Source organism: Lactuca virosa, chromosome 1, assembly GCF_052849685.1.
Source record: "Lactuca virosa cultivar CGN04683 chromosome 1, Lactuca_virosa_CGN04683_v6, whole genome shotgun sequence".
Lineage (NCBI taxonomy): Eukaryota > Viridiplantae > Streptophyta > Magnoliopsida > Asterales > Asteraceae > Lactuca > Lactuca virosa.
The window spans coordinates 154,345,978-154,351,683 of NC_136426.1; the positions used below are offsets into that span (position 1 = coordinate 154,345,978).

Genomic DNA, 5,706 nt, shown 5'->3' on the forward strand with positions numbered 1-5,706 from the left:
GTTGAGCCAGATCCATGATACCTTCCACGTATCCCAGTTGAGGAAGTGTTTAGCCGATGAGACGGCAGTAGTGCCTCTAGAGGATATTCAGGTGGATGCGAGCCTGAATTACATTGAGAGGCCGATCGCGATCTTGGATCGGAAGGTCAAGGTTCTGAGAAACAAGGAGGTGCCCCTGGTTCAGGTCCAGTGGCAACATCGGAGAGGGTCCGAGCTGACTTGGGAGCCGGAGTCGGATATGCGGGAGCAGCATCCAGAGTTGTTTGCAGAGCGAGACTTCGAGGGTGAAGTCTGATTCTAGTGGGGGAGAATTGTAACATCCGGATTTTCAGGTATGTTATTTTGAATTATTTATTTTTTAGGATCATTGATCTACTCGACGAGTTGGTGCTATAACTCGTCGAGTAGAAGCGGGGTAGCCACATAAGTTTAATGAACTACTCGACGAGTCCAAGAGTAGACTCGCCGAGTAGGCGCTGTAAGTGGAAACCCTAAATCTTCGGGCCTGAGCCCTATTTAAAGGCACTTATGGCCTTCATTTGCGGCTAGCATCCCAGAGAGAGAACCCCCCATCGATCTTGAGTGTGTAGAATGAGAGAGATAAGGCCATTTGAGCTTTTGGTGTAATTTTTCAAGAAAGGAGAGGAGCTCCAGCAAGAAGGATCAAAGGAGATTGCTATTCTGAGTTAGCCAAGCAAGGAGTTCACCTTGAGGTACCAAATCGGACCCCTCTTTCTCTCTATTGTATGGGTTTCATTATTTGGGGTTAGGGCTTGAATCATTCCTTTTTAGGGGTCTTGGATGCCTCAAACCCCCTTCTTCGAGTTGTGTTAGAGATCTAGACCCTTTTGGGTCCAGGAAGTCCCAAGCATCCAGCTTTATGCATTTCCAATGGAGTTTTGAACCTAGGTTGACATTTTAGGAACTATTTCACCAAAAAGAGCCTTATGAGTGTTGCATGAGTATAAAGGTTGGACCTTTACGTGACTTTTGGGGATTGGAAGGCCAGATCTATAGATTAGAGAAGTAGATCTGACCTCAGGAGGCCGTTTGAGCATTTTCATGGAAGAAACTCGCCGAGTCCATGAGCAGACTCGACGAGTCGGATCGTGTTGCACCACGATTCGTGATCAGTGGTAACCATTAAGAGAAAGGTTGACTCGACGAGTCGAGTGAGGCCTTATAGGATTCAGAGGACACGTATGGACTCGTCGAGTCACCCGGGTGCGCTCGACGAGTCTGGTCAAAGTTGGACCGTTGAATGGGGTTGACTTTTAGGGTTTGGTCAACATTTGGACATTAGACCATTGGAGGGGTAAAATGGTCTTTTCCCTTTCTGAGAGAATATAGGGAGGGATTATTCTAGCCTTTGAGAGCCGTATTAATTAGAGATAATTACTTTATGTGATTAGGTGGAGGCTAGGGCAGATATTCGAGTTCGAGACTTTCCGAGATTTCCCGAGGTGAGTCTTCTCACTATACATTATCTAGAGTGGTATCTATGTGCAAGCCGGAGGGTCTTATGTCTTTTGTGTATGTTAAGTTTATGTGCATTGTGATATATGTATGCTATGTGTTGTATAGACCGGACCGGAGGGTCCAACGATTTAGACCGGACCGGAGGGTCCAACGAGCTAGACCGGACTGGAGGGTCCAACGAGCTACGGGACTGGAGGGTCCCGCTGAGACACTTTGACCAGAGGGTCATACCGAGTTATAGCCTCGAGTGGCTTATGTGTTGTATGTGGTATATTGGGGAACTCACTAAGCATTTATGCTTACCGTGTTATGTGATATGTGTTTCAGGTACCAGGGAGGATCGCGGGAAGGCGCCGACATGATTTGTACACACTGGCAGAGGATTATGTTTTGAGATTATGGGATATGTTTTATTATGATGACATTGGATCATGGGATTCTGGGAATATTATATATGTTTTTATTATGTTGAAAAACGAAAACTTGTTTTTAAATTTTACGTCGTTACAATAGTCACTTACTATTAAGGTCATTATCATTTTATTCTATTCAAAATTTGGATATTCTAATCTTGTATTGCTATATAACATTATTTCCATATTATCTTTTTTTAAAGGGTGCTAACTAATATGAAAAGCAACACATTACACGTCTGTTATTTTCTCCCCAGAACAACTGAAAAAGGTGTGATTTAAACTTTAAAGAAGATCATATGACTTTAAGTATGTTTTAATGATGAAATATTGATTCTTTTTTCTTTTGTTTTGACAGATAGAGGCGATGCTTCTGCAGATCAAATGTTATTTCTTCAAATGCCAAAAGCAACAATGGTACATTATTTGATTGGAAGAAGCCCCTAAGTTAGACAGCTAATAGACAATTCGTTCATTTCAAAAACGAATCAATCTTTGTCTATATAGAAGGGTATAATTGTCACTTTCATATTTAAACACTTCATTCGGTCCAAAACAGAAACAATCTTTGTTTATACAACACTTTTTTAAACTTTATTTGTTGATTTTAGGTTCATTTGCAGAGGAAGCTATTGGAAGAGAGGGTGTAACTATGCAAAATGCTCCAGGGAATGCAACTGCTAGTAGAGACCTGGAGGTGCAAGAATACTATAATGGTATCTACATTACAATTCACTTTTTCACTTCCGTATGATAGGTTTATCTTGCTTTTTAATCATGGTGAATGTTTGGCAGAATTTGAGAACAGATTGTTGTCTATAGTCGATACTGCATCTCAGAAAAGAGAATTGTCCACCATTACAGAATGTGCAAAAATCTTATATCAGGTACCTAAAGATTATACAATTATGCCAATAACTACTTTCATTATTATTTTAATTTAAAATGATAAAGAAAGTAGTTATTGGCTTATTGTGTGGTTTTGAACTTTTTTTTTATGTAAAGAACTTGACTTTTTTGTAAAAATTTCTTTTTGAATGCAGTTTTTTTATTTGTTAAACATCTTTGAGCTCAATGGTGTCCCTCGGATGAAAATCCATATTTGTTTAATGGTGATTTTGTTGTTCATGAGTCTTTTATTATTTTAACTTTATCTCCCTAGATTTTTTTTCCAGACTATTACAAAGACAATGTCCAAGAGTAACCTTCATAGGGGAGATGATGAACTTAGAGGTCATCAAAATCACTTGCACTTAATGTAAGTTACTCTAACTATTTTATACAATTCTCAACTTTTACTAACGTAGTTTTTGATATAGGTTTATGGCCTGCTAATGGCAATATCAACTTCTACTAATGGTAGACAACAAGTGAAGAAGTTGAATTGGACTTAAAAGCTGCAAAATGTAGGCTTGATAGTGACAACTATGACTTAGTCAAAGTCAAACAAAAGATTTTATTAAATACCTAGCCGTTTGCAAGGTTGGAAAATCTATTTGTTATGAAAGGAATGAAATAGTTTATTCCATTGTAATGAAAAAGAGAATGTTGTTTGTTTGTCTTATGAAATAGAATTTTTATTATCTTCTATGTGATGCAATTTAATTAATTTTATATTATAGATAAAAGTTATGTAGATATATTAGCCTAAATTATAGAATCTCATTAGTATTTTCTAGCTTAAATGTGCCATAAAAACAATGTTTTGTATTGTGGCAAATAAAAAAGTGTCACTAAATTCTTAAAACGTGTACCTAAAAGTAGTATGAATTCTTTAATTAAATGATCATTGGCACAAAATATGTGCCACAAAACCTTTCTTTTATTGTGGCAACTAAAAAAGTGTCATTAAAAGCCTAAAAAACTGCAGCGGCAAAAGCTAAAAGTGCCACTAAAGGGTTTTAGTGGGAGCGTTTCTAGTGATACTTATTTTGTGTGTCGCTGATTCTTTGAGAAGCCTTTAGCGGCATTTTTTAGGTTTTTAGTGGCACTTTTTATATGCCACTAAATGACATATTTTTTGTAGTGAACGTTATAAACTTCCTTCTCACATGTTTTCTTGTCAAGAATTAAGAAAGTTGAAACTGGAGAAATGTTTCTTCCAGCCACCACTTGAGTTTGAAGGATTTCTCAATCTTGAAGTACTTATTCTCACGTATGTTGATTGTCACCAGAACTTATGCGGAACTCAGACCAGCTTACCACAACTTAAGAAGCTATCCTTGTACGCATGCACAAATCTTCACAATTTCAACATCGAAGCTCCAAAACTCCAAATTTTAAGTTTCATATTCTATGGTAATGCTCTGTTGTTGCTCCTTTTATTATTAGATACTCCATGCCTTCTTACTTGCCTTATTACCATTATTGTTGGGATATCTTTCCAAAATCTTACAAAAGATTTTGACCGAGCTAAAAGAATTAATATGGCGACTATGTTAAATTACATGCCAAGAATTACAACATTTATTATCAGACTCTCATTTTCTTAATGTATGTTAAAATTAAACTTAACTTTTTATGTTTACTCGTCCAATGGAATTCTCACATTTTATATTGGTTAAAATCTCACTTTCGCCTCACAGTTTTTGATCATATAAAAGAATATTCCACAGTGGTTTCCACATCTTGTTAATAGTCTAAAGCATCTTGGTTCGCTAAAATTTTAACTTAGTGATTTAGATCAACTTCATGGTGCCATGTGATAATATCCAATGTGAAGAATCATCTGGGATGTGAAAGGATGACAATGGATCGTGTAAAGTTCAAATTCACCTGGCTAATCCAACATGTTTAGTTTAACGATATTATAATAATCCGTAATATTTATGAAAAAAGGAAGAAAGAGATGGTGAAATCACGTGAGATTTGTCCATCACATTTACTCTAGCTACTTCTTTGTTGCTTTAATCAAGGCTATCAAAGTCAATTTCCTTTTAATGTTTATTTAATGTTGTAGTTAAAAAAGTCGAAAAGTAGTTGTCTAGTTTTAAATGTTTTGTTCTTTTTGTATTAGACAAGCCTTGAATGAAAAAGTGTGATAGTAACTTTGTCTCAATTGTTGGCAATTGTTCTCTCTCTTTTTTTGTTGCACATACACACGAAAGCAAAAGCTCTCCATCTCCCTTTTCATTTTCTGTAAAAGATAAGTGATTGATAAGGTAACAAAACCAACATTTGGTATCAGAGCGTATAAAAAGTTTATGCTATCAACCCTGTTCTGCATCCATGGGAGATTCGTCAAGGAATGGAAGGATGGGCAGATTACACTACACTATCATATACGGTCAAGAAACAACTATGTTGCATGGGCCATTAAAATGAAAATGTTCATGCAAGAACAAGGTGTTTGGGATGATGTAGAGCCCAGTAAACCAGAAGATGTAGTTGAAGTTAGAAAATATAAGATGGCACTTGTAGCCATCTATCAAGGAATCCCAAAAGATATGTTGCTGTCATTGGTAGAGAAACAAACAGTAATGAAAGCATGGGAGAATCTAAAAATTATGTACATGGGGGCTGATAGAGTAAAGATAGCAAGGGTGCAGACCTTAAAAGCGGAATTTGAAGTTCTAAATATGACGATGATGGAGACAGTGAAAGAGTTTGCTATGAATATAAACAATATTGTAAGCAATATTCGGGCCTTAGGAGACATAGTTAAGGAAGCATATGTAGTGAAGAAGCTACTACGAGCAGTGCCAACAAAATTTTTGCAGATTGCATCAACCATTGAGCAATTTGTAGATCTTGATAAGATGACTATTGAAGAAGTCGTTGGTAGGTTGAAAGCTCACGAGGAGAGAATCCGAGG

General features: G+C 36.9%; 1 long non-coding RNA gene across 1 annotated transcript; it reads left to right on the forward strand.

Moving 5' to 3' along the window:
- The first annotated feature begins 2,683 nt into the window (after window positions 1–2,683).
- On the forward strand, window positions 2,684–3,428 carry LOC145107151 (uncharacterized). The gene is made up of 3 exons (XR_013707745.1): window positions 2,684–2,779; window positions 3,068–3,150; window positions 3,212–3,428. It is a non-coding gene; the product is annotated as an uncharacterized LOC145107151 (long non-coding RNA).
- Window positions 3,429–5,706: the final 2,278 nt, after the last annotated feature.